Below are 26,874 nucleotides of genomic sequence, written 5' to 3' on the forward strand. Positions count from 1 at the left end.
GGGTGGCGGGAATAGAGAGGTTGGTTGTTTAGCAACAAAATCAACGTGTGCGCAACTATGGGGCAAAACAGACTGGGTTGGCTTAGATTGTTGACAACATGTAAACTATATTTTGTGCACAATGTTAATTGAAAACATAAATACATTTGCCCTATGAGCACTTGTTGTCTCTCAAATACATTGTTACAGTTGTTGGTTAGCTAGCCATATTAGCATCAGTCAAAACACCTCAAAACAAGACATTGTGTCAAGAACAAAACTAGCTGAAACGAGCCACCTATGATTCCCCACATGGCAGCTTCTTGTTCTTGGTGCTAGCTATCTGGCCATCCAGAGTCACACAACACGCAGACTTCTGCACCATTGAAGCGTGTGCATCTTTATCGTGATGTTGTTAGCTAACCCGTCTATGGGCATCCATATAAAACAGCTCAACATCTCAACTCCCAGGTTAATTATGCCCACGTTTTCAGACTCAATTTGCTTTTACCTAGTCTGGTTTCATAGAGTAGACGTAACATAGGTAACTAAAATCAAGGATGCTAAAATTAGTATGATGTGTTACATTTGGTATGGTTACATAAAACCAAAGATTACTTAAGGCTAAAAACTAAAGGAGGGTGGATGGTTGGTTGGTTGGCAGGCGGGCGGGCATATAACACGAACATCTAGCAACTAAAAAGGTTGAGTGTTTGAATCTCATCACAAACAACTTTAGCATCTTAGCTAATTAGCAACTTTGCAAACTACTTACTACTTTTTTAGCTACTTTGCAACTACAAGGGATTTTAGCTAAGCCATCCCCTAACAATAACCCTAACCCCTAGCCTAGCTAATGTTAGAAACCTAGCTAACATTAATATTAGCTAACTAGCTAACATTAGCCACAACAAATTGGAATTTGTGACATATTATACATTTTGAAATTTGTAACATATTGTATGAATTGCGATTCTTAACATATCTTACGAATTGTAATTCACAACATATCATACGAAATGGGTGATGTCCACAAATGAATACATACCATACCAAACGTAACATATACTAATTTGGGTGTCCCAAATGTTAATTTACTTTGTTATATCTACCCCTGAGTCCAGGTTGTTTTACCACATGCAGCCTAATGATTTGCATGATATTGATAGAGATTAAGCATGTTTTTTTGCAATATTGTAAAGTAGGCTTACTGTACTTTTATATTCGTATAAAAAGTACAGTAAGGGGTAAACGTTAATTTTTGGAAGGAATACTTAGGAACGCTTTTTGGAAGGAATGCATTTTGGAATGCCTCCTGCCTCCTGACTAGTGGATACTGTGTAGATGTCGACCGATTAATCGGAATGGCCGATTAATTAGGGCCGATTTCAAGTTTTCATAACAATCGGAAATCTGTATTTTTGGACGCCGATTTTGCAGATTTTTTTTTACAACATTATTTAATGAGGAAAGTCAGTTAAGAACACATTCTTATTTTCAATGACTGCCTAGGAACGGTGGGTTAACTGCCTTGTTCAGGGGCAGAACGACAGATTTTTACCTTGTCAGCTCAGGGACTCAATCTTGCAACCTTACGGTTAACTAGTCCAAAGCTCTAACCACCTGCCTCTTATTGCACTCCACAAGGAGCCTGCCTGTTACGTTAATGCAGTAAGAAGCCAAGGTAAGTTGCTAGCTAGCATTAAACTAATCTTATAAAAAACAATCAATCAATCATAATCACTAGTTAACTACACATGGTTGATGATATTACTAGTTTATCTAGCGTGTCCTGCGTTGCATATAATCGATGCGGTGCGCATTCGCGAAAAAGGACTATCTATTTTTAAACCTGCATATTTAGCTAAAAGAAAAGTTAGCAGGCAATATTAACCAGGTGAAATTGTGTCACTTCTCTTGCTTTCATTGCACGCATGCAACAGTGTGGGCCGCCTGGCTCATTGCGAACTAATTTGCCCAAATTTTACGTAACTATGACATAACATTGAAGGTTGTGCAATGTAACAGCAATATTTAGACTTAGGGATGCCAACCGTTAGATAAAATACGTAACGGTTCCGTATTTCACTGATTCGGATTCGTCCATATTAATGACCCAAGGCTCGTATTTCTGTGTGTTATTATGTTATAATTAAGTCTATGATTTGAGAGAGAAGTCTGACTGAGCGATGGTAGGCACCAGCAGGCTCATAAGCATTCATTTAAACAGCACTTTAGTGCGTTTTGGCAGCAGATCTTCGCAATGCTTCAAGCATTGCGCTGTTAATGACTTCAAGCCTATCAACTCCCGAGATTAGAATGGTGTAACCGATGTGAAATGGCTAGCTAGTTAGCGGGGTGCGCGCTAATAGCGTTTCACGCTAATAGCGTTTCACAAGACTTGGAGTAGTTGTTCCCCTTGCTCTGCATGGGTAACGCTGCTTCTAGGGTGGCTGTTGTCGATGTGTTCCTGGTTCGAGCCCAGGTAGCGGCGAGGAGAGTTACACTGGCAATACTAAAGTGCCTATAAGAACATCCAATAGTCAAAGGTATATGAAATACAAATCGTATAGAGAGAAATAGTCCTATAATAACTACAACCTAAAACTTCTTACATGGGAATATTGAAGACTCATGTTAATAGAACCACCAGCTTTCATATGTTCTCATGTTCTGAGCAAGGAACTTAAACATTAGCTTTCTTACATGGCACTTTTACTTTCTTCTCCAACACTTTGTTTTTGCATTATTTAAACCAAATTGAACATGTTTCATTATTTATTTGAGGCTAAATTGATTTTATTGATGTATTATATTAAGTTAAAATAAGTGTTCATTCAGTATTGTTGTAATTGTCATTATTACAAATAACATTTTTAAAAAATCAGCCGATTAATCGGTATCTGCTTTTTTTGGTCCACCAATAATCGGTGTCAGCGTTGAAATGTTGGAGAGACAGACAGCAAGGTTTATACAAATCTCCAGTTAAAAACGAAATGTTAGTCTAAAAGAAATGTGACATAATGTCTAGATGCTTTTTACAGTGGAGAGCAAGATGATAAATTGCTTGGGTAAGCTGATGAGAAAGTGAATTGCGCAGTCAGATGGAACAGAGTAAATAGGCATTTTAACGTCATAGATTTAGCCTGTGGTAACTTGTGGAACAAAAACACTGTCTGGAATGCGGTTTTAACTCATCAGCATTTAGGATTAGACCCACCCATTGTCTAAATAAGCAATAAGGCACGAGGGGGTGTGGTATATGTCCAATATACCATGGCTAAGGGCTTTTCTTAAGCACAACGCAACGCAGAGTGCCTGGATACAGCCATTGGCCATTGGCAATATACCACAAACCCTGAAGTGCCTTATTGCTATCATAAACTGGTTACCAACGTAACGTAAATGTTTCGTCATACGCGTGGTATACGGTCTGATATACCACGGCTGTCAGCCAATCAGCTTCAAAGTGGAAATCAGGTGATTTCAGTTGAGATAAGAAAGTTCTTAAATTGGTTATGACAACGTTGTATAAAAAATGCAATTTTGTTATATTGTTAAATGTCTGTATTTGCAATGCTGAATAATGTTGGTTGCAATGCTGCTTGAAGAGGCCACAGGTAGTGTTAGCTATTGTTCTAGCTAGCTAGCTATCCTCTCCCTACAATTTGAATGAATTTGTGGCTGTTTCTTTCTTGCTGGCAAAATAAGTGAGCTAGATTTTTTGTGTTCTGCCATATGTCGATAACATAGCTAAATTTGGCGCTGGTATGGGGAAGTAAATATCCTAAACTTAGCCAACTAGACAGAGATATCTGCAAACTACACTGAAAAAAAAATATGAACGCAACATGAAAAGTGTTGATCCCATGTTTCCTGATCTGAAATAAAAGATACCTGACATTTTTCATTGGCACAAAAAGCTTATTTCTCTCAAATGTTAGTGAGCATTTGTTACAGTGGCCAATTATTTCAAGTCGGTATGAAGGCAGCAGCCACTCTGTGTTAGTGATGGCTGTTAAACAGTATGATGGCCTTGAGATAGAAGCTATTTTTCACTCTCAGTCTCAGCTTTGATGCACCTGTACTGACCTCGCCTTCTGGATGGTAGTGGGGTGAACAGGCAGTGGCTCAGGTGGTTGTTGTCCTTGTTGTCCTAGCGCAAAATTCATGACATCACTGGATTAGGTTGCACGTAAAAATATATTGAATCACGCATTCCTGCTTGGACATGTTAGATAAAACAACTTATTTATTGAATACCTCAGAAGTCAATTTTTTTATACTTCTTAATAAAGCACTATGAATGACTTCATAAGATGATTACTCATAATTTTGGTCCGAAAATAATTATGGGCTGGTGAAACCAACTGTGAAAGTTAGTGGCACCAGTAATTAAAACTTAAGGTAGGTGTTGATTCAGGAGAAGACATATGACAGGCACTCATTTGCAATATAGCTTAAGTCATTAGCTTGGCTTTTATAATGTATAAAAAGAGGGGGTGGGTTGGCGACGCGCGCAGTGATGTGGGCTGGAGTGGATGAAATGCCAGGGATGAATTCTTGTCCATGTCCGACCCTGATTGGGAAATAATTAGCTTTTTGAAAAATGTCATTTTTCATGCACAGTGGAAATAAGAATATGCAGCAGATCAAGAAGGCAGTAATGTCACCACTCCTCTTTGCATAAGTGACTCACTGGAAGATGAAAATGTCTACAGTGCCAGCATGAATCAATACCGAGGTGAAATATTAATCAATTTACATTTAAAATTCTCCTTTAAATTTGCTATTTATGGATGCTAGCTGGGGTGGCTCTTTGAAGCCACCTGGCGCCACAAGTAACCCTTTCAATAAAGAAGAGCTCTGAGGGCAGAAAAAGCACTAGTCTGGTACTGTATCTTCCAATTCACTCTTCTCCTCTGCTCTCCCCTTTCTCTGTCCTCTCTCCAATTGATGGAATCAATATCTATAAAACAGAGGGAAACAGCCACACATTTTTGTAGGCCATCATTGAAAATAACAATTTGTTCTTAACTGACTTGCCTAGTTAAATAAAGGTTAAATAAAATAAATAAATAATACTCCACTCCGTCTAACAATGAGAAATCAAATTAAATGTAAGTTGTCATATGCTTTGTAAACAACAGGTGTAGACTAACAGTGAAATGATTACATACCAGCCCTCCCTAACAATGCAGAGAGAAGGAAAATAGAGAAATAATAAGAGAAGTAATAACACATACTAATAAATAAATACACAAGGAGTCGATGTGCAGGGGTACAAGGTCATTTCGGTAGATATGTACATATAACTAAGAATAGAGTGACTAGGTAACAGTATTTATATACTGAACAAAAATATAAATGCAACATGCAACAATTTTAAAGATTTTGCTGAGTTACTGTTCATATAAGGAAATCAATCAATTGAAATACATTCATTAGGCCCACTCTAACTGCACTTGGGAGCCAGGCCCACCCACTGGGGAGCCAGGCCCAGCTAATTATTACCGACATAAAAACTCCTCAGTGGCCTCCCGAGTGGCGCAGTGGTCTAAGGCACTGCATTGCAGTGCTTGAGGTGTCACTACAGACCCGGGTTTGATCACAGGCTGTGTCATAACCAGCCGTGAATGGTAGTCCCATAGGACGGCGCACAATTGGCACAGCGTCTTCCGGGTTAGGGGAGAGTTGGAACGGGGGGCTTTCCTTGGCTCATCATGCTTTAGTGACTCCTTGTGGCAGGCCGGCCACCTACAGGATGACTTTGATTGTCAGTTGAACTGTGTTTCTGCCGACACATTGGTGCTTCTGGGTTAAGCGGGCGGGTGTTAAGGAGCGCGGTCTGGCTGGCAGGTCATGTTTCGCCTCTCCTGACCCCGTTGAGGAGTTGCAGCAAGGAGACAAGATTGCAATGGATTATCATGAAATTGGGGGGTAAAATACAACAAAAGAGAAAGGAAATGCTCCTCAGTAACCCCATTTTAGAGTGCCATTTATTGTCCCTAGCACAAGGCACCTGTGTAATGATAATGCTGCTTAATCAGCTTCTTGATATGCCACACCTGTCAGGTGGATGGATTATCTTGGCAATGGGGAAATGCTCACTAACAGGGACGTAAACAAATTTGTGCACAACATTTCAGAGAAATAAGCTGTGCCTATTGAACATTTCTGGGATCTGTTATTTGGTATTTTATTAGGATCTCCATTAGCTGTTGCAGAAGCAGCAGCTACTCTTCCTGGGATCCACACAAAACATGAAACATGAAATAATACAGAATATTAATAGACAACAGCTCAAGTACAGATCTACATTTTTTTTTAATATTACAAAAGGCACACGTAGCCTACATATCAATACAGACACACAAACTATCTAGGTCAAATAGTGGAGAGGCGTTGTACCGTGAGGTGTTGCTTTATCTGTTTTTTGAAACCAGATTTGCTGTTCACATGAGTAATATGAGATGGAACGGAGCAATAATGGCTCTATATAATACTATACGCTTTCTTGAATTTGTTCTGGATTTGGGGACTGTGAAATGTCTGGTGGGGTAAGTGTGTGTGTCAGAGCTGTGTGTAAATTGACTATGCAAACCATTTGGAATTATCAACACATTAATGTTTCTTATAAAAAGAAGAAGTGATGCAGTCAGTCTCTCCTCAACTCTTAACAAAGAGAGACTAGGTCTTAACTAGGGCTTTCCTTGCAGCACTCGACCACACGACTTGACAATAATCAAGATTAGACTAAACTAGAGGCTGCAGAACTTGCTTTTTGGAGTGTGGTGTCAAAAAAGCAGAACATCTCTTTATTATGGACAGACCTCTCCCCATCTTTACAACCATTTAATATTTGTTTTGACCATGACAGTTTACAATCTAAGGTAACACCAAGTAATTTAGTCTCCTCAACTTGTTAAACAGCCACACCATTCATTACCAGAATCAGCTGTGGTCTAGAATTTAGGGAATGCTTTGTACCAAATCCAATGCTCTTAGTTTTAGAGATGTTTAGGACTAGTTTATTACTGGCCACCCATTCCAAAACATCTCATGAAACATGGGACCAACACTTTACATGTTGCGTTTATATTTTTGTTCAGTATAATAAACAATAGCAGCAGCATATGTGATGAGTTCAAAAAGTTAGTTAACTATTTAACTAACTATTTAACAATCTTATGTCTTGGGGATAGAAGCTGTTCAGAGGCTTGTTGGTTCCAGACTTGGCGCTCCGGTACCGCTTGCCGTGTTGTAGCAGAGAGAACAATCTATGACTCGGGTGGCTGGAGTCCTTGGCAAATTTTGGGGCCTTCCTCTGACACCGCCTGGTATAGAGATCCTGGATGGCAGGGAGCTCGGCCCCAGTGATGTACTGGGCCGTACGCACTACCCTCTGTAGCGCCTTATGTTCATATGCTAAGCAGCTACCATACCGGTGTTGCAGCCAGTCAAGATGCTCTCAATGGTGCATCTGTAGAAGTTTTTGAGGCTCTGAGGTCCTATGCCAAAAAAGGAGAGGACTAAGCACACACCCTGAGCGGCTCCCATGTTGAAGATCAACGTGGCGGATGTGTTGTTGCCTACCCTCACCACCTGGGGGCGGCCCGTCAGGAAGTCCAGGATACAGTTGCAGAGGGAGATGTTCAGTCCCAGTATGCTTAGTTAGTGATGAGCTTGGAGGCTTAGTCAATGATGAGCTTAGTCAATGAACAGCATTCTCACATAGATGTTCATTTTGTCCAAGTGGGAGTGGGCAGTGTGGAATCCAATAGAGATTGTGTCATCTGTGGATCTGTTGGGGCGGTATGCGAATTGGAGTGGGTCCAAGGTATCTGGGAAAACAACACTGAACTCTTCTGACGTCAAAAACTATAGACCTATATCCTTCTTTCTTTTCTTTCCAAAACACTTGAGTGTGCTGTCTCTGATCAACTTTCTAGTTATCGCTCTCAGAACGATCTTCTTAACCCTAACTAGTTAGGAAGGATCACTCAACTGAGACTGCTCTTCTCTGTGTTATGGAGGCTGTCCGCACTGCCAAAGCTGACTCTGTTCTCATCCTCCTAGATCTATCCGATGCCTTTGACACCATGAACCGTCAGATCCTCCTTTCCACTCTCTGAGGGCTGGGCTCTGCACACTCTTGGATAGCATCCTAAGATGCTGCTATCCTGCTACCCTGCTCCTACCAGGTGCCGTGGAGAGGATCTGTGTCTGCGCCACATACTCGCACTACTGGTGTCTCACAGGGCTTGGTTCTAGGCCCTCTCCTTTGATGTCTATACAACAAGTCACTCGGCTCTGTCATACCCTCACATGGCCTCTCCTATCATTGCTATGCGGATGACACTCAACTAATTTTCTCCTTCTCCTTCTGACACCAAGGTGGGGTCACACATCTCTGCGTGCCTGGCAGATATCTCAACTTGGATGTCAGCCCACCACCTCAAGCTCAACCTCGACAAGACGGAACTGCTCTTCCTTCCGGGGGAAGGCCTGCCTGCTCAAAGACTTCTCCATCCTGGTTGACAACTCAACAGTGTCCCACTCCCAGAGTGCAAAGAACCTTGGCATGACCCTGGACAACACCCTGTCATTCTCTGCAAACATCATAGCAGTGACCTGCTCATCTGTAGAGTATGACCTCACCTCACACAGGAAGCGGTGCAGGTCCTAATCCTGGCACTTGTCCTCTCTCGTCTGGACTACTCCAACTCGCTGTTGGCTGGACTCCTCACTTGTGCCACCAACTTATACAGAACGCAGCAGCCGGCCTTGTTTTCTACCTTCCCAAGTTCTCTCATGTTGCCCCGCTCCTCCGCACACTCCACTGGCTTCCAATCGAAACTCACATCCACTACAAGACCATTGTGCTTACCTACGGAACAGCAAGAGGAACTGCCCCTCCCTACCTTCAGGCTATGCTCAAACCCTACACCCCAACCTGAGCACTACGTTCTGACACCTCAGGTCTCTTGGCCCTCCCACCCCTACAGGAGGGCAGCTTCAGCTCAGCCCAGTCCAAGCTCTTCTCTTTCCTATCACCCCAATGGTGGAACCAGCTTTCCCCTGAAGCTACGACAACAGAGTCACTGCCCATCTTCCGAAAAAAATCTAAAACCGTACCTCTTTAAACAGTATCTTAAATAATCCTCATCCTCACTTGGTAGTGGTAAATTGACAGCTACAAAATATAGATAAACTCTCTAGGGAAATAGTATAGTCTACAGCTAATCATTAGTTATTCTATCTCAGGTGAGCAGAAACTCGAGACTTCCTAAATATTAGAGATCGAGCACCAGCTGTTGTTAACGAAGAGACACACACCTCCCCCTTAAGCTTAACCAATGCTGCTGTTTGATACTGCCAATGCATAGACAAACCAGCAAGAGGTACAGTGTATTATCTATGTCCTTGTTCAGCCAGGACTCTGAGAAATATATGATATTACAGTTCTTCCGGTCCCGTTGATAGAATAGTCTCGAACGGAGCTCGTCCAGTTTGTTCTCCAGTGATTGTACTTCGCTAATAGAACAAAGGTTAGTGGTGGATTATTTATTCGCCAGCGTAGTTTTGTCGGGGTGCCCACACATCAGCCTCTTTTACGGCGTCTTTTCCTTTTCCGAGTCTCGACGATCATGGCCTGGTCCGGGGTGAGCGGTATGTTCTGCACCGCCGACTTGTTGAAGTAGAAATCTTCATCCAAGGTTAGTGATCGCTGTTCTGATGTACAGAAGCTCTTTCCGGTCATAGGAAACGATGGTGGAAACATTATGTACAAAAAAAGTTATGGTCAGTGCAAAATGCAAAAAAATACACAAAATAAGCAGAATTGGTCAGGAGCCCCTAAAACGGCAGCTATCATTTCCTGCTACATTCTCTACACAGAAGTATGGAAGCTGAGACAACGTATTGGCACATCATGTCAGCGGTGATCTATTATCCTAGCTTTTCTCCACATCAGTCTGAATCCATCCACAGCCTCTTGCCACTCTCTCCAAGCATTGTGAAATGCGACCGATGTGAACTATCACTGTGTTCCCCAGCCTTGTTCTGCTTGGCCTTGTGTGATTGATGCACCAACGCTGACAGACTTCAATATCAGATAGCAGGAGGCAGAGACAGAGAGTAAAGGAAGTTACTGTAACATGGACCAGTGAAAAGAGAATAGGAAAGGCATCAATGATGCAACACAGTAGCTGAGGACTCTCTCTGTTCCTCCAACACTGCAACCAATCCAATGACATTGGTAGTTAGCCCCAAATACTGTACAGTAGTAGTAGTACTATAGTAATAGTATAGTAAAATATTTTTTATCAACGTAAACTAAATCAATCCACACGCCTGGTATTGAAACAGTAATGACATAATGCAGCTCCATTTTCAGCCTTCCATCCTCCACTAACATAACTATCTTCATACAGATGCTGCCTGGATGATAGCTTATATGAGTGATGCTGTATGTGACCACTTAGAGCCAGTAACATTTACTGACACATATGGTAAATAATTAACTGGCAGACCGAGATTAGACTCGTCACTATGTGCACTGATGGGCACTTAAAACCTAAAGCTCTCCCCATGATCATCTCTAGGACACACCTCATTAACAGTATGACAAACTGTGTAAAAGGAAATTGGCATCATAATTGCTAATAATAATATACAACATGGATTAATGTGTTTGGTAATGTATTGTATTGCCCGATGTGGTGTAGAATGTAGAATGCTGTGGATAGACTTTCTCACCTTGACTAATCAATAGGTTCTTATATTACATTTTTACACAAATCGCCCATTGATAATAAAACAGTTATGTGTTCAGATCACAAATTGGAATTTGTCCCTAAAGGATTATTCACTCAGATATATCATCTACAGCTTCCTTTTGGGGAGTTAAGGGTTAAGGGTTAAGAGGGAAACAAGGCAAATATGTTGCTGCTCCAAACAGCCTATCGACTCCAATCAACATAAGATAGAGGGAGGAGAAAATAACACTAATGATGAGAGTAATGGAATGTGACGCGTACCATGTATCCATCTCTAGGAGACAGTTACACATTCAACAGCGGAAATATAACCTTTCCTCCTATTCTATTTCCTGTTCAGGGCAAATGAGTACAGCAGATACTTTACATTTGGTCAATCAATAACAGAAATGAAACACAGTACATTATAATGGGGGCCATTAACAAACAATATTACACATTGACTCAGACATGGAGAGTTGGATAACATTAAAGGGGAGAACAGGGTGACATTAGACAATTTTCCACACCTATCACTATGGCAGGGGAAAAACATGCCCTTGTTGTGCTTAGCTGTTACATATTTGAAAAAAAGATAAGACACGTGTTTGCTATAATAGAACATACAGTGCATTCAGAAAGTATTAAGAACCCTTGACTTTTTCCACATTTTGTTAAATTACAGCCCTATTCTAAAATGGATTAAATTGGGGTTTCTTCCCTCATCAATCTACACACAAAATCCTATAATGACAAAGGAAAAACAGATTTGTAGACATTTTTGCAAATGTATTAAAAACAAAAAACTGAAATATAACATTTACATAAGTATTCAGACCCTTTACTCAGTACTTTGTTCAAGCTCCTTCGGCAGTGATTACAGCCTCTCAAGGCCACTCAAGGACATTCAGAAACTTGTCCCGAAGCCACTCCAACATTCTCTTGGCTGTGTGCTTAGGGTTGTTGTCCTGTTGGAAGATGAACCTTCACCCCAGTCTGAAGTCTTGAGCGTTCTGGAGCAGGTTTTCATCAAGGATCTCTGTACTTTACTCCGTTCATCTTTCCCTCTATCCTGACTAGTCTCCCAGTCCCTGCCGCTGAAAAACATCTCCACAGCATGATGTTGTCACCACCATGATTCACTGTAGGGATGGTGCCAGGTTTCCTCCAGACGTGACACTTGGCATTCAGGCCAAAGAGTTCAATCTTGGTTTCATCAGACCAGACCAGAGAACCTTTAGGTGCCTTTTGACAAACTCCAATCGGGCTGTCATGTGCCTTTACTGAGGAGTGGCTTCTGTCTGGCCACTCTACCATAAAGGCCTGATTGGTGGAGTGCTGCAAAGATGGTTGTCCTTCTGGAAGATTCTCCCATCTCCACAGAGAAACTCTGAAGCTCTTTCAGAGTTGTTGTCTGTCGGGTTCTTGCTCAGTTTGGCCGGGCAGCCAGCTCTAGGAAGAATATTGGTGGTTCCAAACTTCTTCCATTTAAGACTGATGAAGGCCACTGTGTTTTTGGGGACCTTCAATGCTTCAGACATTTTTGGTACCCTTCCCCAGATCTGTGCCTCGACTCAACCCTGCCTCGACACAATTCCTCAACATCATGGCTTGGTTTTGGCTCTGACATGCACTGTCAGCTGTGGGACCTTAAATAGACAGGTGTGTGCCTTTCCAAATCATGTCCAATCAACTGAATGGAAATGGAAATGGAAACATGATGCACCTGAGCTCAATTTCGATTCTCAAAGCAAAGTGTCTGAATACTTATGTAAATAAGGTATTTTGGTTTTTCATTTTTAATACATTTGCAAAAATGTCTAAAAACCTGTTTTCACTTTGTCATTGTGGGTTATTGTGAGTATATTGATGAGGAAAATGTATTTAATCCACTTTAGAATAAGGCTGTAACGTAAAAAAAAAAAAGGTGAGTACTTTCCGAATGTATTGTATGTATAAGATTAGATTGAGGCTAACGACATAAGTCAATATAACTGTGTCAGACTGTAGAAGTTGAATATCTTTGATTCTATACTTCTAAGGATGAGACTATACTCTCAATACTGTTCTTGTGAAATAACTGTAGCCTTATCTTATTACTTGAATAGATCAAACACTTTTAAACTCTTTAGACGGCATCTCTGCCATCAATCATTAAACACTCTGACTCTTATTTACAAATACACTCGTCTGTGGAAATATATACTGTACCTTTACTCCACCCAAAAGCCTGCTATTCTCACTTACACAACAGTCCAATCACTCACACTTCAATCTAATGAAAGACCACAGGGAAATGTTTCGCTGCACTCTAATGCTGTTGCCATTGCCTCCCCACACTGTCAATGTCTAAGCTGTGTCAAGACGTAATTTATCTTCTTGAGTGGAGGAATGAATGACCTTGCTGCCATCAGACAGGAAGGCAGGCAGGGAGGTAGCCCACTGCGCAGACTGCTGTGGAGAATGACACTCGCACTCCCAGTCTCAACTCCCATCCATTTGGAATTAAGTAAATCCGAGAGCTGCATGCCATACAACTACAACCACCACTAGAGTTGAGAGGACTACGTACAACCCATAACTTTTCTAGTCATCTTTCTTCTGTTGAATCTGTCAATATGGGTTTGACAATTTAGAGGTGTCCCCAAAAATGTCACTGGAAATGAAGATGAAGGAAGAAAACACCTCCTGCTAATATTTATGTGATCACCCTTTAAGATTCCTCAAGAATTGTAATGAGGCAATCACATCATAACTTTTGTAGAACCACCATTACTTTAGCAACTGTTTGTTTTTACATTTCTCAAACATGCACATACACTGTGGACAGATGTGCACACACAAACACGTCACACAGAGGCATGAGGAAACTCAAGGTTACTTTCGTAACCCCAGTTCTCTGATAATATAGGTGAGATGTGTATCAGTTATGAGAAGTCCCTTAAGTGGATTCACTACAGGAAGAACCAATCACACAGCGTTTGTGTTGCACGGTATATAGTTTGGTACTAGAATTTTTGTTACGTCCGATACTTCTGTCAAATGTGTCTCACGTGATTGAGAGGATCAAGTCTGTCTATCAGCGCAGCCCCTTTATAGGGTGAAGAGCAAAGTGCCTGTTCCACTTACTCATTCATTGCTAGAGCTGTCTAGGCTGCATTAGCTCCCCACTCACGCTGCACGGAAGTTAACACACTTGACTAATGCAACACGTCATGTAGAAATGTTACTGTTTGCTAAAATAATGTCCATCCAACACTTTTACAATGCAAGACGATACCGGTAGCTTGTAGCTTTAATTGTAGGCTAACTTTCCTTGCTAGCTTACAGCTGAATTCACTACCCTAGTACTTTGTTTGTGATAATATTAAATCATAACGCAAAATATGCTGATTTCCAAGCTGAGTTCCAAGTTAAGAAATCACTTCGTCTCCGTCGCCACCAAAAACAAATTTACTTCTTCATCTCCCTCGCCTATCACTAGATTCCATAGCCACAAAGTCAGATTCCACAGCCACATTATGCCTTGCAAATGGCACACACTTTTATAAAATAAGAAAATACATCTTCTATGCAAATGTTGTTGATCAGTACAATGAAATGATATCTTCTCCTCACAGTTGCCAATAATTAACGGAAGTGATTGTTTGTCATCTCTAGGCCCTGAAATCAGCTAAAACAAGCTCCATAACTCAATGCATGAGCACACTCCTATTGAATAATATGTGACTATACCTAGGGTACATCTTGATTTACCCATATTATCAAGAGATTTACCTTTCAAATAAATGATTACCATTATGTTGTTCTACAGTTAGATTGGTAAAAACAAAGTCACATTGATTGTATGATTATATACACAGAACAAAAATATAAATGCAACATGTAAAGTGTGCAGGTAAGCTGGGTACTCTGGCTCTGGAGCAGGGTATGGAACTTGCTGAGGGTGAGCTGGGTAGACTGGTACTGAGACCCGATGAGAGCTCACTGGTTGACCCAAAGCAAGTTCCATACCCTGCTCCACTGCCTGACTACCCAGCGTACCCATAGCAAGGTCCACCCCCCTCCTGGGGTCCCGCTCAGCAGATGGGTTCAGCCTTCCATGTAAGTCACCCCCCTGAACCCACCTTATCTGATTTTACCACTGACGTTAAGAAGGACCGCTCACCTAAAACTGGCACTGGACAATCTCCTTAACTCACTTACACAGCTGACTGAGAAAATATCATGTCCTACTGGAAAATCTCAAGCTCCCTGAAGCACAGATGAAGAACCAGTCCAGCCATCATCACCCTACACAGCTACTTTTCAGGCACTCCAGCTCCAGTATGGCCAATCTCATCAGCCACTCAGTGAGATTGGCACCATCCTCACTGCCCCAGAATTGAAAGTTGGTGACTTTCAGGGGTTTCAGAGCTGCTATCTACATGTCATTCTGCTGGTGAGCATGCTGCTATCCTTGGAAGGTGCTTATGGATATGACTTGAAGGGAAAGGGGGATCCCTAGTCAGTTGTACAACTGAATGACTTAAACTGAAATGTGTCTTCCGCATTTAACCCAACCCCTCTGAATCAGAGAGGTGCAGGGGGCTGCCTTAATCGACTTCCCCGTCTTCAGTGCCCGGGGAACAGTGGGTTAACTGCCTTGCTCAGGGGCAGAACGACAGAGTTTTACCTTGTCAGCTCAGGGATTCTATCCAGCAACCTTTCGGTTATTGGCCCAACGCTCTAACCACTAGGCTACCTGCTACATGCGGTTCCCATGTCGACAGACAAGGATCTCAGAGACAGTTTCATAGAGCTTCAGCAGGCCTCAATCCCTAAAATGTGCAAGATTTGTCAGGAGGGCTACAAGAAGAGGCTCAGCAACTGAGACTCTCAACTAGGCTAGTCCAGCGCTACCATCATGAACAATTGCAGAGCATCTGCAGAGAAAGGCAGACCCCCAGGTCCAAGAGTCAGACCCCCAACATCTACCATGGTGCGTTTCTTCCGACTTCCCAGTTGTCTTGAACACACTGAAGTCGGAAGTCAGAGATATCTGAGTACCGAGTTGCCAATTGTTTTGAAACTGGCATTACCTTCTGCAACTTCACTGTCAAAGAGGTAAAGAGCCATATCCCAGACACTGATGAGTATGCATCTTGGAAGAAGCTAGTAGAGGCAAATTACCAAGACCTCCATGGGGCAGCACTGCAGGATCCCATTCTTCCTAAACCTTCTCACAGAGATACTGAATTGACTCTCCTAAGACACTGCCAGGCTACTAGCTTTTCAGAAGATATCACTGCTCTAACAGCACAAAAACATGTCCCTCTGAGCAGCCGGTGACCTTCGGCTGACCTTTCACAAGTTTGCCTCAGGATCCTCTGCCCTCTGTCTCACTCCACTGGGATTGCCCACGGGACCTAGTGACCCCTAACCTGGTCTTGAGGGGAAGCGCGATACACCCTGCCTCAAGTTGCCTATGCCCCTAACTCCATGAGGAGGCGGAGATGGCACCACAGTCAAGTGCGGGCAGATACGTTTTGGACTCATCCGTGAGTACTAACCCACACTACAATCCCACCAAAAGGGGAAAAAACCATAGCGCAAGGGTCGGTGGCCCAGAGAGCTACGGGGATCTCTGTAGGGAACAGTCTACACAAGACCAGTGGCCCTCATGTGTCACGCGGCATGACGCTGGAGAGACGAAGCAGGTACGGGGAGTAAACATTTAATAATAACTGAAATAACACGAGACAGGAACAGCGTCAAGAACAAAAAGTAAAGACAAAAACAATCAATGCAGCAGCAGGGAACAGAGCAGGGGAACAGACAAATATAGGGGAGGAAATTAACATGATAAGTGAGTCCAGGTGAGTCCAATAACGCTGATGCGAGTGACGAGGGAGGGCAGGTGTGCGTGATGGATGGCAGGAGCGTGTGATGCAGGGTAATCTGGCGCGCTCAAGCGCCAGGGGAAGGGAAGAGCGGGAGCAGACGTGACAGTACCCCTCCCTCTTGGGACGCCACCCGGCGTCCCACCTGGGCGAACCGGCCGAGACATGGGCGCTGGGCAAGCCGGTTGGGGCGTGAAATCCCAACAAACCGGCAGGAACGTGAGAGCCTGGCGAGCTGGCCGAGGCATGAGAGCCTGACGATCCGGCTGAGGCAATGAGAGCCTGTCGATTTCCGCAGCAGAAGGGAAGCCCGGTGATCCAGTGGAGTGCGACGTGGGATGGGAAGCCGCCGAGCCAGGAAAATCTCTTGAGCCAGCCAGGGCGTGAAAGCCCGATGGGCTGGCTTAGGCACCCCCGGATCCATCGGCGGCGGGATCCACACCAACGTCACCAACAGAACAAAAGACAAAAACTCCTGGACCATCTGGGCGAACAAGAACTGATGATCCGGCTAATAACAACTGAAATAACACGAGACAGGAACAGCGTCAATAACTAAAAGTAAAGACAAAAACAATCAATGCAGAAGCAGGGAACAGAGCAAGGAAACAGACAAATATAGGGGAGGAAATGAACATGTGAACAAGTGATTTCAGGTGAGTCCAATAACGCTGATGCGAGTGACGAGGAAGGGCAGGTGTGAGTGATGGATGGCAGGAGCGTGTGATGCAGGGTAATCTGGTGCCCTCAAGCGCCAGGGGAAGGGAAGAGCGGGAGCAGACGTGACATCATGCTTTTGCCAAGCATCCCAAAGGAGGATGCCTAAAGAGCAGTTAGGGCACACATTAGCTGCACTAATGTGGGGGTGGCTGTTGCAGATTATTTCATGTTTAAAACCGGAAATGTGTATTTTTGAACTGTGTGAAGCCAGGGTAATTGAAGCCTTCTTATTATTTTCATTGTGCATTATGTTGATTATGATCAACTGCCACTTGTTTCCTTTTGCTCTCAGAAACATACATTCAACTATTGTCCTCAGATGATTGAACTGTAGTGCTGAGCGATTAGTGCTTTTACAAATTACATGCACTTTGCATTATGTGGGTTGAATGCTGTAACAACACATAATTAAACCATTTATAAAAGTCCCATGATGGTGTGACTGCCCATTAATATTAACCATCATTTATTAACATACAGTGCCGTGCGAAAGTATTCGGCCCCCTTGAACTTTGCGACCTTCTGCCACATTTCAGGCTTCAAATATAAAGATATAAAACTGTATTTTTTTGTGAAGAATCAACAAGTGGGACACAATCATGAAGTGGAACGACATTTATTGGATATTTCAAACTTTTTTAACAAATCAAAAACTGAAACATTGGGCGTGCAAAATTATTCAGCCCCCTTAAGTTAATACTTTGTAGCGCCACCTTTTGCTGCGATTACAGCTGTAAGTCGCTTGGGGTATGTCTCTATCAGTTTTGCACATCGAGAGACTGAAATTCTTTCCCATTCCTCCTTGCAAAACAGCTCGAGCTCAGTGAGGTTGGATGGAGAGCATTTGTGAACAGCAGTTTTCAGTTCTTTCCACAGATTATCGATTGGATTCAGGTCTGGACTTTGACTTGGCCATTCTAACACCTGGATATGTTTATTTTTGAACCATTCCATTGTAGATTTTGCTTTATGTTTTGGATCATTGTCTTGTTGGAAGACAAATCTCCGTCCCAGTCTCAGGTGTTTTGCAGACTCCATCAGGTTTTCTTCCAGAATGGTCCTGTATTTGGCTCCATCCATCTTCCCATCAATTTTAACCATCTTCCCTGCCCCTGCTGAAGAAAAGCAGGCCCAAACCATGATGCTGCCACCACCATGTTTGACAGTGGGGATGGTGTGTTCAGCTGTGTTGCTTTTACGCCAAACATAACGTCTTGCATTGTTGCCAAAAAGTTCAATTTTGGTTTCATCTGACCAGAGCACCTTCTTCCACATGTTTGGTGTCTCCCAGGTGGCTTGTGGCAAACTTTAAACAACACTTTTTATGGATATCTTTAAGAAATGGCTTTCTTCTTGCCACTCTTCCATAAAGGCCAGATTTGTGCAATATACGACTGATTGTTGTCCTATGGACAGAGTCTCCCACCTCAGCTGTAGATCTCTGCAGTTCATCCAGAGTGATCATGGGCCTCTTGGCTGCATCTCTGATCAGTCTTCTCCTTGTATGAACTGAAAGTTTAGAGGGACGGCCAGATCTTGGTAGATTTGCAGTGGTCTGATACTCCTTCCATTTCAATATTATCGCTTGCACAGTGCTCCTTGGGATGTTTAAAGCTTGGGAAATCTTTTTGTATCCAAATCCGGCTTTAAACTTCTTCACAACAGTATCTCGGACCTGCCTGGTGTGTTCCTTGTTCTTCATGATGCTCTCTGCGCTTTTGACTGACCCTCTGAGACTATCACAGTGCAGGTGCATTTATACGGAGACTTGATTACACACAGGTGGATTGTATTTATCATCATTAGTCATTTAGGTCAACATTGGATCATTCAGAGATCCTCACTGAACTTCTGGAGAGAATTTGCTGCACTGAAAGTAAAGGGGCTGAATAATTTTGCACGCCCAATTTTTCAGTTTTTGATTTGTTAAAAAAGTTTGAAATATCCAATAAATGTCGTTCCACTTCATGATTGTGTCCCACTTGTTGTTGATTCTTCACAAAAAAATACAGTTTTATATCTTTATGTTTGAAGCCTGAAATGTGGCAAAAGGTCGCAAAGTTCAAGGGGGCCGAATACTTTCGCAAGGCACTGTAAATGTAATAAAATATTTCAGGCCTACATTTGTTTTATTTGATTACTTTATTACTTAATTCCAAGTCATCTCATCTCTATAGAGTTTTTTTCTGAAAAAAAGCACTATTTTAGTTGTTCATCAAAGTAAATAAGGCATACTTTTATCACTGCTGACTATTAATCACTTTCAGTGGCTTGCGAAAGTACTCACCCCCTTGGCATTTTTCCTATTTTGTTGTCTTACAACCTGGAATTAAAATTGATTTTGGGGGGTATTTACACAACATGCCTATCACTTTGAAGATTAAAAATATTTTGTATTGTGAAACAAACAAGAAATATGTTTTTTTTTTAAAAAGAAAACTTTAGCATGCATTACCCCCCCCCCCCCCCCCCCATAAGTTTGGCACATCTAGCCACTGGGATTTTTGCCCATTCTTCAAGGCAAAACTGCTCTAGCTCCTTCAAGTTGCATGGATTCCGCTGGTGTACAGCAATCTTTAAGTCATACCACAGATTCTCAACTGGATTGAGATCTGGGCTGTTATCCGGAGAGGAACAGGGGAACCCAAGAGCAGAATCAGACGAGGAGACTGGGATGAAGTACCCAAGGTATTTATTGACACACAGGGGGGAGATAGAGTGCAGGTCAGGGGAAGCTCGAGAGTTTTATTTTATCTTTATTTAACCAGATAGGCAAGTTGAGAACAAGTTCTCATTTACAACTGAGACCTGGCCAAGATAAAGCAAAGCAGTGCGACACAAACAACAACACAGAGTTACACATGGAATAAACAAACATACAGTCAATAACACAATAGAAAAAATTAGATGACCTGGAGCCAGTGGGTTTGGCGACGACTATGAAGCGAGGGCCAGCCAACAGGTCGCAGTGGTAGGTAGTATATGGGGCTTTGATGACAGTGCCATCAAAATTATATCCAGAATCGGCTTCCTATATCGCAACAAAGCCTCCTTCACTCATGCTGCCAAACATACCCTCGTAAAACTGACCATCCTACCGATCCTCGACTTCGGCGATGTCATCTATAAAATAGCCTCCAACACTCAACTCAACAAATTGGATGCAATCTATCACAGTGCCATCCGTTTAGTCACCAAAGCCCCATATACTACCCACCACTGCGACTTGTATGCTCTCGTTGGTTGACCCTCGCTTCATACTCATCGCCAAACCCACGGGCTACAGGTTATGTACAAGTCGCTGCTAGGTAAAGCCCCGCCTTATCTCAGCTTACTCAGCTCAATTATTTTGGATTTATCGATGGTGACAGTATTTTCTAGCCTCAGTGCAGTGGGCAGCTGGGAGGAGGTGCTCTTATTCTCCATGGACTTTACAGTGTCCCAGAACTTTTTGGAGTTTGTACTACAGGATGCAGATTTCTATTTGAAAAAGCTAGCCTTTGATTTCCTAACTGCCTGTGTATTATGGTTCCTAACTTCCCTGAAAAGTTGCATATCGCGGGGGCTATTCGATGCTAATGCAGTGCGCCACAGGATGTTTTTGTGCTAGTCAAGGGCAGTCAGGTCTGGAGTGAACCAAGGGCTATATCTGTTCCTGGTTCAACATTTTTTGAATGGGGCATGCTTATTTAAGATGGTGAGGAAAGCACTTTTAAAGAATAACCAGGCATCCTCTGCTGTCGGAATGAGGTCAATATCCTTCCAGGATACCTGGGCCAGGTCGATTAGAAAGGCCTGCTCGCTGAAGTGTTTTAGGGAGCGTTTGACAGTGATGAGGGGTGGTCGTTTGACCGCAGACCCATTATGGACGCAGGCAATGAAGCAGTGATCACTGAGATCCTGGTTGAAGACAGCAGAGGTGTATTTAGAGGGCAGGTTGGTCAGGATGATATCTATGAGGGTGCCCATATTTACAGATTTAGGGTTGTACATGATAGGTTCATTGATAATTTGTGTGAGATTGAGGGCATCTAGCATAGATTGTAGGACGGTCGGAACAGAGAGTAAAAGGAGCAGGTTTCTGGGCGCAGAAGACTAGATTCAAGGCATAATGTACAGACAAAATGGCAAAATAGGTTTTGTAGCCAAAAGAGTGACTGATGGACCTCTTCAGCTAGCCGGGAGATGGGCCTAGCACGAGGCTAGTTCCCGGCTCACTGGTGCTTGCTTCGGGACAGAGGCATTAACCAGGGGTAGCCACTTGGAGAGCAGCTAGCTAGATGCGATGATCCAGGTGAAGAGGTTCAGAGCTTGCGGTAGGAATCCGGAGATGTGGAGAAAAAGCAGTACGGTATGCTCTGGGTTGAATCGCACTGTGCAGACTGGCAGGAGTTGACCAGGCTAAGGTTAGCTGATGGCCGCTAGCAGTGGCTAACTGACTACTAACTAGGAGCTAGTTAGCTGGCTAGCTTCTGTTGGAGGATCCGGTTCTAAAGTATAGAAAATAGCAGATCCATACCACTTTGGGTGAGGCGGGTTGCAGGAGAGTATGTTGAAACTGAGGTTAAAAATGTAAAAAATATAGACTAAATATATTCGAAGGAAAAAAATATATATACACGGGACAAGACAAAGACGTCTGAACTGCTACGCCATCTTGGAAACTGTGGAGAATCCAGGACAGAGTAGCAGGATGACGAGATGTGGGATTGGAGACAGGGACCAGAGTCAGAGTGGGCAAACTGTAGCGTGAGAGGGAAACAGCATCAGGCAAGGAAAACAGGCAAAACAGGATGACAGGATCTGAATAGTAAGAAACGGCTAGAAACGTAGACTGACTGAGCAGAGATTACGATCTGGCAGCGCGGAAGTGTCAGGACTGAGTATTTGTAGAGGTCTTGATTATGGAAATGGTTGAAGCTGGTGGGGATCTGCTCTGACTCCAGCACACACAATCACATACACAGACAGAGAGTGAGAGGGAGAGGGAGAGAGTACTGGGGGAGCGGCGGCAGGTCAAGGAGACACAGGATGAGCAGTAGAGGGCATTGCAGGAGCAGATGTGACATGGGCTTTGACCAGGCCATTCCAAGACATTTAAATATTTCCCCTTAAACCACTAGTGTTGCGTTAGCAATATGCTTATGGTCATTGTCCTGCTGAAAGGTGAACCTCCGTCCCAGTCTCAAATTTCTGGAAGACTGAAACAGGTTTCCCTCACGAATTTCCCTGTATTTAGTGCCATCCATCATTCCTTCAATTCTGATCAGTTTCCCAGTCGCTGTTGATGAAAAACATCCTCACAGCATGATGCTGCCACCACCATGCTTCACTGTGGGGCTGGTGTTCTCTGGGTGATAAGAGGTGTTGGGTTTGCACCAGACATAGCGAAATGGCCAAAAAGCAACATTTTTGTCTCATCTGAGCAGAGTACCTTCTTCAATATGTTTGAAAAGTCTCCCACATGCCTTTTGGCGAACACCAAACGTATTCGCTTATTTTTTTCTTTAAGCAATTACTTTTTTCTGGCCACTCTTCCGTAAAGCCCAGCTCTGTGGAGTGTACGGCTTGAAGTGGTCCAATGGACAGATACTCCAATCTCCGCTTTGGAGCTTTGCAGCTCCTTCAGGGTTGTCTTTGGTCTCTTTGTTACCTCTCTGATTAATGCAATTCCTGCCTGGTCCGTGAGTTTTGGTGGGCGGCCCACTCTTAGCAGGTTTGTTGTGGTGCCATATTCTTTACATTTTTTAATAATGGATTTCCGTGGGATGTTCAAAATTTCAGATATTTTTTTATAAACCAACCCTGATCCGTACATCACCACAACTTTGTCCCTGACCTGTTTGGAGAGCTCTTTGGTCTTCATGGTACCCCTTGCTTAGTGGTGTTGCAGACTCTGGGGCCTTTCAGAACATATACTGAGATCATGTGACAGATCATGTGACACTTAGATTGCACACAGGTGGACTTTATTGAACTAATTATGTGACTTCTGAAGGTAATTGGTTGCACCAGATCTTATTTAGGGGCTTCATAGCAAAGGTGTGAACACCACTTTTGAGTTTTTTATTTTTTTTATTTTTTAAAACAAGTTATTTTTTCATTTCACTTCACCAATTTGGACTTTGTGTATGTCCATTACATGAAATCCAAATAAAAATCAATTTAAATTACAGGTTGTAATGCAACAAAGTAGGAAAAATGCCAAGGGGAATGAATACTTTTGCAAGGCACGGTAGATCATGTATTTCCCGGTAGAAATATCTTGCAAAGCAACTACTCTCTATCCCTCTCGATCCCATGTCTTCTGTCGCTTCTCTCATTCTCCACGTCTGCTCCACACATACCGGACAAGTAGGCGTGTAATAGATTATCGTCATTGTAGTTAATTACCACATTTTCTGCACTAAACTATAAACAATAACTGTAAATATATTGAATATTGGCCTGTTGGAAACGACAACTCCCTACTATATCGCACAGTTCAGGCTTGATCTGATTTATCTAGAGAAACTGCACATTAAGTTCACAGAAAAAAACAGACCTAAATGGAATGAAAATATTTGAACCGATGTTGGTCAATGACTTTTCTTTTTAATTATAAAGAATAACAGACATTTTGGTTAATTGCTCAGCACTATTGAAGTGCCATAATAAAACCGATCAAAGAGAAGTCCTGAATCTGAGTCTCTCTGATTGGAGCACTTTGGTTGATGGGGCTGAGCACTCCCCCATCCACATCAATGGGGCTGTAGTGGAGTGGGTCTCGAGCTTCAAGTTCCTCTGTATTCACATCACTAAGAAATTAACATGGTCCATTAACACCCACACAGTTGTGAAGAGGGCACGACAGCGCCTCTTCCCACTCAGGAAGCTGAAAAGATTTGGCAACTGCAAGGCACCTGACCGCAAGGTGCTACAAGGCGGTGTAAGAGGAAGGCCCAAGAAATTGTCAAAGACTCCAGACACTCATGACATAGCAGGCAGTATCAGTGCACCAAGTCAGGAACAGCTTCTACCCCAAGCCATAAGACTGCTAAACAATACTGATAAATAGCTACCCGGACTACCTTTTTTTCTTACAGTAACTCTCTTGCTCACACACTGGACTCTACCCACACACACACACACACACACACACACACACACACACACCACGTAGGTGCCATTCACAAAACCAGCTATACAGTCCTTTCAAACCCAGATCATTGTACACTGGTGTTAATGTGTCACGCCACAGTGTTTCACCAGCTGCAATAAAATAAAAAAACGAATCTATTCAGTTTCTCACATCCCCATTAGCTACCACACAAGATTGCAGCAATAGATTCTGCGGCTTATTAGGTTGACTATTGAGTTGGACATACATTAACGAGATTGTAATGTGATATTAGGAACTTACAAATTCGTAAACATTGTTTGAATTGATAACATGTTGATAACAATTGTTCACAATTTTCAAGACCGTTTTGGCTTGTGAACACTACTTTCAAAACTACTGGATGAAATTATACAAAACCCTTCACTTGCTTCTCTAAGAATATGATAATGTCATAGTGGTTATGGGATCTGTCCAAAAAAATAAAAATAGATGAGGACAAAGAAAATGTGTCAATGTATGTTAGTCCATTACTATATTGATTTTTATTGTTATTTATTGTTGTTATTATCATTGGAAAAAAAATATTACTGATATATTACTATATCCACTTGCATGTGTGCCCAGAAATAGTCAAGCATTATACAATACAAGTAATACAAATTAATAGCATGACTGAGTGTAGGAGTTAAAAAAAAAAAAAAACTAATCTGGCACTGTCATGGCATAAAAAGAAAGTGCCAGCGTCATTGGGATGACTGCTTGAAACTGCACATCCCTTCCATCAGCTTCTCAGTTCTTCTCACCAGGGGTAAAACGTTCTCACTTGACTTTCCTATAGAAAATAGTCAAATATACTATATAAATATGCTATATATTACCAGTAAGTGGCTTAACAAACTTGAACTTGTTGATTAAACTGTTACAGGGGTGTTGACGCTGCCCTATCGTTTGATTAGCATGCATCAGCATCACTGATTCCCCGTTTTATATTAAATAGCCAATGTTATGCAAAACATGCTGTTGCAGATGAGATTAATGAAAATATGAATGCAGAAAAACGGGTATGCGAATAGGCTACACGATTATTTAGGCTACTGTCAACTTGTTGGCACGCACAGTCCAACATCACAAGTTGAGCAACTCAAAAGTCAATCTCTTAAAAAAATACTTGAATAGCTAAATTCTCACTCAAATGTTACATTTTATTCAATTCGTCTTGGAAACCGGTTATGTGCGATGGTGTTTGAAATATAGGCTATTATATAACTTTTTTCAACAGAGATGTATCGACGAAATAACTGTACCCTTTAGATTTACCAAATTATAGGATACTACCTCAGGATATGCTTCACTAGGTTGTTCACGTGCAGTCTCGTGTGCTTCGTTTACAGTAGGCTTAATAGCGAGCATGGAAAGGGGAAATCTATTTGACTGCGAAGTTTCGATCAGTCTAGTCTATCATAATGCGTAAATTCTGGTGCATCGTTCTCCATCACTTTATCGGCAAAATGTGCAAGCATTATATACTTGACATTAAACGACACAATTAACCTGATTATGATTATGTTATAAACATGTAATGCGTTTGAGAAAAAAACATCGCTTAATTAAGGGAAGAGCCTAAGTTTCCCAAACAAACCAAAGTGAAAATGAATTAGTGAGCTCAACTCTTTGTGATAGCCTAGACAACTCAAATTGCGAGAACTTACCTTATCAGCAAATGTCTCAATAAACGTTGAATCCACTGACTTTTTCCACTCGACTGTTCTCGTGATTGTTACTGCAAATATAACGACCTTTCTACTTAGCTTTGAACGAAGTACTTATTTCTAAAACAATGCAAATAAATTCCAGCGCTCTTTTTTTTACCATATGTTGTGCCTCTCGCGTCGAGTTCAGCACCGTGAGGGAACGAGGGGCGGAATAGGCTACATACAGTAGGTTAACGCACAATGAAGAGGATGGAACACACACGAGTGGTGGGGCATAGAGGAGCGAATTACAACGAGTTAATCTGATATGAACCTAATGGGTGTGGCAAATTAATGAACCCACGCAATTTGCATATATACAGTGCGTTCAGAAAGTATTAATTCCCTTGACTTTTTCCACATTTTGTTACGTTTTGATTTTTTTTGCTAATTTATTAAAAACAAAAACCAGAAATACCTTATTTACCTAAGTATTCAGACCCTTTGATATGAGACTCGAAATTGAGCTCAGGTGCATCCTGTTACCATTGATCATCCTTGATATGTTTCTACAACTTGATTGGTGTCCACCTGTGGTAAATTCAATTGATTGAACATTATTTGGAAAGGCACACACCTGTCTATATAAGGTCCCACAGTTGACAGTGCATGTCAAAGCAAAAACCAAGCCATCAAGTCGAAGGAATTGTCTGTAGATCTCCAAGACAGGATTGTGTCGA

General features: G+C 42.3%; 1 protein-coding gene across 1 annotated transcript in view; it reads right to left on the reverse strand.

The window, feature by feature from the left end:
* LOC110527887 (caM kinase-like vesicle-associated protein) overlaps positions 1-26,397 on the reverse strand; it is a 102,495-nt gene extending 76,098 nt beyond the window's left edge. Inside the window, exon 1 of the mRNA XM_021609476.3 lies at positions 26,153-26,397. The gene's annotated coding sequence lies outside the window, so the exon portion shown is untranslated. The remainder of the gene's footprint in view (positions 1-26,152) is intronic.
* Between the last annotated feature and the right edge of the window lie 477 nt (positions 26,398-26,874).

This window comes from Oncorhynchus mykiss, chromosome 7 (assembly GCF_057628025.1).
Source record: "Oncorhynchus mykiss isolate SJ-2025 chromosome 7, ASM5762802v1, whole genome shotgun sequence".
Taxonomy (NCBI): Eukaryota; Metazoa; Chordata; class Actinopteri; order Salmoniformes; family Salmonidae; genus Oncorhynchus; species Oncorhynchus mykiss.